This window comes from Neophocaena asiaeorientalis, unplaced genomic scaffold (genome assembly GCF_003031525.2).
Source record: "Neophocaena asiaeorientalis asiaeorientalis breed wild unplaced genomic scaffold, Neophocaena_asiaeorientalis_V1.1 scaffold151, whole genome shotgun sequence".
In the NCBI taxonomy this organism is placed as follows: domain Eukaryota; kingdom Metazoa; phylum Chordata; class Mammalia; order Artiodactyla; family Phocoenidae; genus Neophocaena; species Neophocaena asiaeorientalis.
This window is the reverse complement of record NW_020175490.1, coordinates 855,885-868,174: the sequence shown is the minus strand read 5'-3', so window position 1 is coordinate 868,174 and position 12,290 is coordinate 855,885.

Here is a 12,290-nt window from a genome sequence, read left to right as displayed (position 1 = left end):
GAGAGGCCACCAAAACCAAAAAAAAAAAAAAAAAAAAAGAGATAACAAAAAATATGTTACAGATGAATGAGCAAGGTAAAAACCTACAGCACTAAATAAATAAAGAGGAAATAGGCAAACTACCTAAAACAGAATACAGAGTAATGATAGTAAAGACAATAAAAAACTTTGGAAATAGAAGGGAGGCAAGGATCGCAAAAATACAAGAAGTGTTTAACAAGGAACTAGAAGAACTAAAGAACAAAAAATAAGTGATAAACAACACAATAACTGAAATGAAAAATACACTAGGAGAAATCAATAGCAGAATAACTGAGGCAGAAGAATGAATAAGTGAGCTGGAAGACAGAATGTTGGAAATAACTGCTGAGGAGAAGAAGAGAAAAGAATGAAAAGAAATGAGGACAGTCTCAGAGACTTCTGGGACAACATTAAATGCACCAACATTTGAATTATAGGGGTCCCAAAAGACGAAGAGAAAGAGAAAAGGTCTGAGAAAATATTTGAACAGATTATAGTTGAAAACTTCCCTAACATGGGAAAGGAAATAGCCACCTATGTCCAGGAAGTGCAGAGAGCCCCATACAAGATAAACCCAAGGAGAAACATGCTGAGACACATATTAATCAAATGACAAAAATTAAATACAAAGAAAAAATATTAAAATCAACAAGGGAAAAGCAACAAATAACATACAAGGGAATCCCCATAAGATTATTTTTCAGCAGAAATTCTGCAGGCCAGAATGCAGGGGCAGGATATATTTAAAGTGATGAAAAGGAAAAACCTATAACCAAGGTTACACTACCAAGAAGGATCTCATTCAAATTCAACAGAGAAATCAAAAGCTTTACAGACAAGCAAAAGCTAAGAGAATTCAGCACCACCAAACCAGCTTTACAACAAATACTAAAGGAACTTCCCTAGGCTGGAAACACTAGAGAAGAAAAAGACCTATCAAACAAATGCAAACAATTAAGAAAATGGTAATAGGAACATACATATCAATAATTACCTTAAATGTGAATGGATTAAATGCTCCAACCAAAAGACACAGATTTCCTGAATGGATACAAACACAAGACCCATATATATGCTGTCTACAAGAGACCCACTTCAGATCTAGGGACACATACAGACTGAAAGTAAGGGGACGGCAAAAGATATTCTGTGGAAATGGAAATCACAAGAAAGCTTGAGTAGCAATTCTCACATCAGACAAAATAGAATTTAAAATACAGACTATTACAAGAGATAAAGGAGAACATTACATAATGATCAACGTCTCAATCCAAGAAGATATAACAATTATAAATATTTATGCACCCTACATAGGAACACCACAATACAAAAGGCAAATGATAATAACCATAAAAGGGGAAACTGACAGTAACACAATAATAGTGGGGGACTTTAACACCCCACTTACACAAATACATGATCATCCAGACAGAAAATAAACAAGGAAACACAAGATTTAAATGACACAGTAGACCAGATAAACTTAATTGATATTTATAGGATGTTCCACCTGAAATCAGCAGAATACACTTTCTTCTCAAGTGCACATGGAACATTCTCCAGGATAGATCACATCTTGGATCACAAATCAAGCCTTGGTATTAAGAAAATTGAAATTGTATCAAGCAACTTTTCTTATGGAGGCTAAACAATATGCTACTAAATAACAAAGAGATCACTGAAGAAATGAAAGAGGAAATAAAAAAATGCATAGAAACAAATCACAATGAAAATACAATGACCCAAAAGCTACAGGATGCAGCAAAAGCAGTTCTAAGAGGGAACTTTACAGCAATTCAATCTCACCACCAGAAACAAGAAAAATCTCAAATAAACAATCTACCTTTATACATAAAGCAACTAGAGAAAGAACAAGAACAACAACAACAAACCCCCAAAGTAAGTAGAAGGAAAGGAATCCTAAAGATCAGAGCAGAAATAAATGAAATAGAAACAAAGAAAACAATAGCAAAGATCAATAAAACTAAAAATTGGTTCTTTTAGAAGATAAACAAAATTGGTAAAAGTATAACCAGACTCAAGAAAAAAAAGGGAGAGGATTCAAATCTATAAAATTAGAAATGAAAAAGGAGAAATTACAACTGACACCACAGAAATGCAAAGGATCATAAGAGACTACTACAAGCAACTATATGCCAATAAAATAGACAACCTGACAGAAATGGACAAATTCCTAGAAATGTACAACCATCAAAACCAGAACCAGGAAGAAATAGAAAATATAAACAGACCAATCACAAGTAATGAAATTGAAACTGTAATTAAAAATCTTCCAACAAACAAAAGTCCAGGACCAGATGGCTTCACAGGTTAATTCTATCAAACATTTAGAGAAGAGCTAACACCTATCCTTCTCAAACTCTTCCAAAAAATTGCAAAGGAAGGAACACTCCCAAACTCATTCTATGAGGCCAAGATCACCCTGATACCAAAACCAGACAAAGATATCACACACAAAAAAGAAAATTACAGACCAATAACACTGATGACCATAGATGCAAAAATCCTCAACAAAATACTAGCAAACAGAATTCAACAACACGTTAAAAGGTTCATACACCATGATCAAGTAGGATTTATCCCAGGGATGCAAGGATTCTTCAATATATGCAAATCAATCAATGTGATATTCTATATTAACAAGTTAAAGAATAAAAATCATATGATCATCTCAAAAGATGCAGAAAAAGCTTTTGACAAAATTCAACACCACTATGATAAAAACACTCCAGAAAGTGGGCACAGAGGGAACCTACCTCAACATAATAAAGGCCATATATGACAAACCCACTGCCAACATCATTCTCAATGGTGAAAAACTGAAACCATTTCCTCTAAAACTGGAACAGGAAAAGGTCGTCCACTCTCACCACTGTTTTTTCAACATAGTTTTGGAAGCCCTAGCCATGACAATCAGAGAAGAAAAACAAATCAAAGGAATACAAATTGGAAAAGAAGAAGTAAACAGTCACTGTTCACAGATGACATGATACTATACATAGAAAATCCTCAAGAAGCCACCAAAAAAGTAATAGAGCTAATCAACGAATTTGGTAAATTTGCAGAATATAAAATTGATGCAGAGAAATCTCTTGAATTCCTGTACTCTAACAACAGAAGATCAGAAAATGAAATTAGGGAAACAATCCCATTCACCACTGCCACAAAAATAATAAAACACGTAGGAATAAACCTACCTAAGGAAGCAAAAGACCTGTACTCAAAAAACTATAAGATACTGATAAAAGAAATCAAAGATGACCCAAACGGAAAGATATACCATGTTCTTGAATTGGAAGAATCAGTACTGTGAAAATGACTATACTACCCAAAGCAATCTACAGATTCAGTGTAATCCCTATCAAATTACCAATGGCATTTTTCACGGAATTAGAACAAAAAATTTTACAGTTTGTACAGAAACACAAAAGACCCCGAATAGTCAAAGCAATCTTGAGAGAGAAAAACAGAGCTGGAGGAATCAGGCTTCCTGACTTCAGACTATGCTACAAAGATACAGTAATCAAGACAGTATGGTACTGGCACAAAAACAGAAATATAGGTCAATAGAACAGAATAGAGAGCCCAGAGATAACCCCACTCACCTAGTGTCACCTTATCTATGACAAAGGATGCAAGAATATCTAATAGAGAAAAGACAGTCTCTTCAATAAGTGGTGCTGGAAAAACTGGACAGCTACATGTAAAAGAATTAAATTAGAACACTCCCTAACACCATACACAAAAATAAACTTAAAATGGATTAAAGACCTTAATGTTAACTGGACACTATAAAACTCTTAGAGGAAAACATAGGAAAAAAACTCTTTGATATAAATCACAGCAAGATCTTTTTTGACCCACCTCCTAAAGTAATGAAAATAAAAATAAACAAATGGGACCTAATTAAACTTAAAAGCTTTTGCACTGCAAAGGAAACCATCAACAAGACAAAAATATAACCCCCAGTGTGGGAGAAAATATTTGCAACCAAAGCAACTGACAAGGCATTAATCTCCAAAATATACAAACAGCTCATGCAGCTCAATATCCAAAGAACAAACAACCCAATCAGAAAATGGGTGGAAGACTTAAAAAGACATTTCTACAAGGAAGACATACAGATGGCCAAGAGGCACATGAAAAGATGCCCAACATCACTAATTATTAGAGAAATGCAAATTAAAACTACAATGAGGTATCATCTCACACCAATCAGAATGGCCATCATCAAAAAATCTACAAACAATAAATGCTACAAAGAACAAAGGGAGAGGGTGTGGAAAAAGGGAACCCTCTTGCACTGCTGGTGAAAATGTAAATTGATACAGCCACTATGGAGAATAGTATGGAGATTACTCAAAAAACTAAAAATAGAGTTTCCATATGATCCAGCAATCCCACTCCTGAGCATATATCTGGACAAAACTATAATTCAAAAAGATACAAGTACCCCTAAGTTCATAATAGCACAATTTATTACAACCAAGATGTGGAATCAACTAATTGTCCATTGACAGCTAAATGGATAAGAAGATGTGATACCTATATACAGTGGAATATTATTCAGCCATAATAAAGAATGAAATAATGCCATTTTCAGCAACTTTGATGGACCTAGAGATTATCATACTAAGTGAAGTAAGTCAGAAAGAGAAAGACAAATACCATATGATATCCCTTATATGTGGAATCTAAAATATGACACAAATGAACTTATCTATGAAAGAGAAACAGACTCACAGATATAGTGCACAGACTTGTAGTTGCCAAGGGTGCGGGGGGAATGGAGTGGGAGTTTGAGGTTAGCAGATGCAAACTATCATATATAGAATGGATAAACAAAAGGATCCCACTGTGTAGTACATGGAACTATATTCAATATCCTGTGGTAAACCATAATGGAAAAGAATATAAAAACTTTGTATACATATGAATAAATGAATCACTTTGCTGTACAGCAGAAATTAACACAAAATTGTAAATCAACTATACTTCAATTTAAAACAAGAAAAAAATATAAATGCACTAAATGCTCCAAATGATAGTGAATGACTAGATTAAAAAAAAGTCAAGAACCATGTATATGCTGCCTATAAGAATCTCACTTCAGATGTAAAGACACATGCAACTCAAAGTGAGGAAATTGAAAAAATATTTGAAGGTTTGGTATATCTATGCAGTTGAATATTAGCCATAAAAAAGAATAAAATAATGCCATTTGCAGAAACATGGATGTACCTAGATATTATCACACTAAGTGAAGTAAGCTAAACAGAGGAAGACAAATATCACATGATATCTCTTATATGTGGAATCTAAAAAGAAAAAATACAAATGAACTTATCTACAAAACAGACCCACAGACATAGACAACAAACTTATGGTTACCAAAGGGGAAAGGGGGGGAAGAATAAATTAAGTGTTTGAGTTAACATATACATACTACTATATATAAAATAGATAACCAGCAAGAACTTACTACATAGCACTGGGAGCTATACTCAAAATTTTACAAAAACCTATAAGGGAAAAGAATCTGACAAAAATAAATATATATGTATGTATAACTGAATCAGTTTGCTGTGTACCTGAAACTAGCACAACATTGTAAATCAACTATATTCCAATAAAAAAAGAAAGAAAATATATTCCATGCAAATGGAAATTTAAAAAAGTGAGGACAGCAATACTTATATCAAACAAATGAGACATTAAAACAAAGACTGTAACAAGAGACAAAGAAGGACGTTACATAGTGATAAGGAGATCAATTCAACAAGATGATATACCAATTGTAATTATATATACACCCAACATAGAAGCACCTAAATACATAGATCATGTGCTTTATTATTAACAAACATAAAAGGAGATATTGACAGTAATGTAATGTTAAAAGGGGAATTTAACACTGTACTGACATCAGTGGACTGATCATTTAGACAGAAAATCAATAAGGAAACACTGACTTTAAATGATACATTAGAGTAGATGAACATAATAGATATATAAAGAAGAATTTTCGAAAAGCAGTAGAATAACATTCTTTTCAAGTGCTCATGGAATATTTTTCAGGATAGGTTATATCCTAGGCCACATACCAAGTCTTGCTAAAGTTAAGAAGATTGAAATCATCTTTCCCAACCACAGTGGTGTGAGACTAGAAATCAACTACAGGAAAAAAGCTGCAAAACTCACAAACACATGAAGGTTAAAAAATTTGCTATTAAACAACCAATGGGTTACTGGAGAAATCAAAGAGGCAATCAAAAACTACCTGAAGACAAGCAAAAATTGTAAACACAATGATCTGAAAACTATGACACAGAAAAAGTAGTTTTAAGAGGGAAGTTTATGGTAATGCAAGCTTACCTCAGTAAATAAGAAAAGCTCAAATAAACAATGTAACCTTACCTAAAGGATCTGGAAAAAGAAGATCAAATGAAACCCAAAATTAGTTGAAGAAAAGAAATAATAAAAATGAGAGCAGAAGTAAAATAGAGACTAAAAAAAATAGAAAATATCAAAGAAAGTAAGAACTGGATCTTCTTCTCTTAACTTTATTTATTTTATTAATTGTTATTTTTGGCTGTGTTGTGCCTTTGTTGCTGCACCTGGGCTTTCTCTAGTTGCAGCAAGTGGGGGTTACTCTTTGTTTCAGTGTGCAGGCTTCTCATTGAAGTGGCTTCTCTTGTTGCAGAGCACAGGCTCTAGGCATGTGGGTTTCAGTAGTTGTGGTGCACAGGCTTAACTGCTCCGTGGCATGTGGGATCTTCCAGACTAGGGCTCAAACCCATGTCCCCTGCACTGGCAGGTGGATTCTTAACCACTGTGCCACCAGGGAAGCCCTAAGAACTGGATCTTTGAAATGATAAACAAAATTGATAAACCTTTAGCCAGACACATAATGAAAAAAAAGAGAGAAGACCAAATATATAAGAAGTGAAAGAGAATAAATTACAACCAACCCCACAATCATAAAAAGTATCATACGAGATTACTATGAACAATTATATTCCAATGAAATGGAATTTCAGCTTCAGACCAGGCAGCTTCAGGTGAATTCTACCTAACATTTAAAGAAGAGTTAATACCTATCCTTCTCAAACTATTACAAAAAAATTAAAGAGGAGGGAATGCTTCTGAACTCATTGTATAAGTCCAGCAGCATTCTATAAGTCCCAGATACCAAAGCTAGACAAAGACACCACAAAAAAAAAAGAAAAAGAAAAAAAAGAAAATGACAGGCCAATATGAACACACATGCAAAAATCCTCAACAAAATATTATCAAATTGAATTCAACAATACATTTAAAGGATCACACACCAAAATCAAATGCAATTTATCCAGGATGTAAGATTGGTTCAGTATTTGCAAATCAATCAATGTGATATACCACATTAACAAATTGAAGAATAAAAATCATATGATTATCTCAATAGAGGCAGAAACAGCTTTTGACAAAATTCAATATCTATTTATGATAAAAACTCTTAACAATAGAGTGGGTATAGAGGGATCAAACTGAAATAATAAACACCATATATAACAGACCTACAGGCAATATCATACTAAAAGGTGAAAACATTTCCTCTAAGATCAAGAACAAAACAAGGATTCCCATTCTCACCACTGTTATTCAATACAGTATTGGAAGTTTCTAGCCACAGTAATCAGGCAAAAAGAAAAAAAAAAAAAAGATAAGAAAGAAATCCAAACTGGAAAGGAAGATATAAAACTGTCACTATGTGCAGATGACATTATACTATGTATATGAAATCCCATAAAGACACCACCAAAAATCTATTAGTATCAATACTAATAAATGAATTCAATAAAGTTGCAGGATACAAAATTAATATACAGAAATCTGTTTTGTTTCTATACACTAATAACAAATTATCAAAGAAATTAAGAAAATAATTCCATTTACAATTATTTATTCAAAAAGAATAAGATACCTAAATCTAACTAAGAAAGTAAAAGTCTTGAATTTGGAAAACAATATGACATTGATGAAAGAAACTGAAGATGACACAAACAGATAGAAAGACATACCATGGTCATGGACTGAAAGAATTAATACTGTTAAAATAATAATAATAAAATTAAAAAGCCATCTACAGATTAAATGCAACCCCTATCAAAATATGAATTTCTAGCTGTCACAGAGCTAGAATAAATAATTCTAAAATGTGTGTGGAGACAAAAGGACCCTGAATAGCCAAACAATCCTGAGAAGGGAAAACATATCTGGAGGTATCATGCCTCTTGATTTTAAACTGTACTACAAAGCTACAATAAATACATCAAAACAGTATGGTATTGGCACAAAAACAGGCTCATAGATCAACACTACACACAGTATAGTATAGAGAGTCCAGAAATAAACCCACATTTATATGGTCAATTAATCTATGACAAAGGAGGCAAGAATATACAATGGGGGGAAAAAGCCTGTCTAATAAGTGGTGTTGGGAAAATTGTACAGCGACATGAAAAAGAATAAAACTTGGGCTACTTTCTCACATAATATACAAAAATAAACTAGAAATGGATTAAAGAATTACATGTAAGACCTGAAACCATAAAACTCCTAGAAGAAAATATAGGGAGTATGCTCTTTGACAGTAGTAGCTGCAATATTTTTTTGAATTTGTCTCTTCAACCAAGGGAAACAAAAGCAAAAATAGACAAATGGGACTACACCAAACTAAAAAGTATTACTCAGCAAGGAAAACCATTAATAGAACAAAAAGGCAACCTACTGAATGGGAGAATATATTTGCAAGCAGTATATTAGTTAAGGAATTCATATCCAAAATATACAAACAACTCATACAACTCAACATCAAAATAACAAACAACCTGATTAAAAACTTGGCAAAGGACCTGAATAGGCATTTTTCCAAAGAATACATACAGATATCCAACAGACACATGAAAGGTTACTCAACATCACTAATCATCAGGAAAATGCAAATCAAAAGCACAATGAGAGAGTACCTCACACCTGTAAGAATGGCTACCATCAAAAAGACAGCAAATAACAAGTGTTGGTAAGGTTATGGAGAAGAGAGAATACTGAGGCACTGTTGGGATCGTAAATTGGTGTAGCCACTATGGAAAACAATATGGAAGTTCCTCAAAAATTTTAAAATAGAAATGCTATAAGATCCAACAATTTTACCTCTGGATATTCTCCTGAAGAAAACAAAAACCCTAATTTGAAAATGTAGATGTGCATCAATGTTCATTGCAGCATTATTTACAATAGCCAATGTATGGAAGCAACCTAAATGTCCATCAATAGATTAGTGGATAAAGAAGAAGTGGTATATTGAGCTTCATGAGCTATTTGTATATTTTGGAGATTAATTCCTTGTTGGTCACTTCATTTACAAATATTTTCCCCCATTCTGTGGGTTGTCTTTTCATTTTGTTTATGGTTTCCTTTACTACACAAAAGTTTTTAAGTTTAATTAAGTCCAATTTGTTTATATTTGTTTTTATTTTCATTACTCTAGAAGGTGGATCCAAAAAGATATTGCTGCAATTTATGTCAAAAAGTGTTCTGCCTATGTTTTCCTCTATTTAGGTCTTTGATCCATTTTGAGTTTATTTTTGTGTATGGAGGTTCTAATTTCATTTTTTTACATGTAGCTGTCCAGTATTCCCAGAACAACTTATTGATGAGACTGTCTTTTCTCCATTGTATATTCTTGCTTCTTTGTCATAGATTAATTGACCATAGGTGTGTGGGTTTATTTATGGGCTTTCTATTCTGCTCCATTGATCTATATTTCTGTTTTTGTGCAGGTACTATACTGTCTTGATTACTGTAACTGTGTAGTATAGTCTTGAGTCAGGGAGCCTGATTCCTCCAGCTCCATTTTTCTTTCTTAAGATTGCTTTGGCTATTTGGGATCTTTTGTGCTTCCATAAAAATTTTAAGATTTTTTTGTTCTAGATCTGCAAAAAAATGCCATTGGTAATTTGATAAGGATCACATTGAATCTGCAGATTACTGGGTAATATAGTCATTTTAACAATATTGATTTCTCCAATCCAAGAATATAGTATATCTTTCCATCTATTTGTGTCATCTTCAATTTCAGAAGGATCATTTTTGATGGGGAAACAAAAGCATTCTCTTTAAAATGAATAAGACAAGGTTTATCACTTCTATTCAACATTTTTTAGAGATCCTAACCAGCATAGAATGACAGGAAAAATAAAGGCAAAATTGAAAAATGCTCTTATCAAGATAACAAGTGCTGGTGAGGATGTGGAGAAAAAGAAACCCTCCTACACTGTTGGTGGGAATGTATACTGGTGCAGCCACTATGGAGAACAGTATGAAGGTTCTTTAAAAAACTAAAAACAGAGCTACCATATGATTCAGCAACCCCACTCTTGAGCATATATCTGGAGAAAACCATAATTTGAAAAGATACATGCACCCCAATGTTTATTGCAGTACTATTTACAATAGCCAAGACAAGGAAGCAACCTAAATGTCCATCAACAGAGGAATGGATAAAGAAAATGTGGTACATATATACAATGGAATATTATTTGTCATAATATACAATGAAATAATGCCATTTGAAGCAACATGGATGGACCTAGAGATTATCATACTAAGTGTAATAAGTCAGACAGAGAGAAAGACAAATATCATATAATATCACTTGTATGTGGAATCTAAAATGATAATACAAATAAACTTATTTACAAAACAGAAAAAGACTCACAGACTTTTTGAAAACAAACTTATGGTTACCAAAGGGGAAATGTGATGGGGGAATAATATACATGCTTCTATATATAAAATAGATAATAAAAAAGGACCTACTGTATAATACAGGGAACTCTACTAAATATTCTATAATAACCTATATGGGAAAAGAGCTTGAAAAACAATGGATATTTGTATATGTATAACTGAACCATTTGCTGTACACCTGAAACTAACACAACATTGTAAACCAACTATACCCTAATGTTAAAAAAAAAAAGAAGAAGAAATGGTACACATATATACAATGGAATATTACCATAAAAATAAATGAAATCTTGGCATTTGCAACAACATGGATGGATCTAGAGAGTATTATGCAAAGTGAAATAATTCACACAGAGAAAGACAAATACCATATGATATCACTTATATGTGGAATCTAAGAAAACACACACAAAGAAAACAAAACAAAAACAGACTCAGAGATACAGAAAACAAATGGGTGGTTGCCAGAAAGGGGGTAGGGCTAGGGGGTAGGCAAAGTAAGTGAAGGAATTAAAAGTACAAACCTCAAGTTATATAATATATAAGTCACAAGGATATAATATACAGCATAAGGAATGTGACCAATAATATTTTTGCAGACATTGTTATTAGACTTTTTGTTGTAATCATTTCATAATGTATCAAATCATTATGTGGTACACCTGAAACTAGCATTATTTTGTATGTCAACTATACTTCAATTAAAAAATAAAACTTACTGCAAAGCTACAATAATCAAGACTATGTGGTTCTGATAGATTAGACATATTGACCAATGGAATAGAATGAGATTCTAAAAATAAACATATATATCTATGACCAGTTGATTTTTGATATGGGTATCTGGTCCATTCAATGGGAAAAGAAGTGTCTCTTTAACATATGGTGATAGGACAACTGAATTTCCACTGCAAAAGAATGAAGCTTGATCCCTACCTCACACCATATAAAAGAATTAACTCAAAAAGAATCAATGGCCTAAATATAAGAGCTAAAACCATTAAAATCTGAGAAGAAAACGTAGGAGTAAATCTTCATATCCTTGGATTCGGTAACAGTTTCTTAGATACAACATTAAAAGCACAAACAACAAAAGAAAAAATAGGTAAATTGGACCCCATGAAAATTAAAATGTGTGTGCATTATAAAGAAAGTAAAAAGATAACCTACAGAATAGTTAGAAAAATATTTGGAAAACATGTATCTGATAATGGATTAATTTCTTGAATATATGGAGAACTCATACAACTTAACAACAAGAAGACAAACAACCCAAACAAAAAATGGAAAAGGACTTGAACAGGCATTTCTTCAAAGAACCTATACAAATAGCCAATAAACACATAAAAAGATGCTCAACATTCTAGTCATTAAGGAAATGTAAATCAAAACCACAATCATATACCACTTCACACACATTAGGATGGCTATAATCAGAAAAAAATAATAATAAC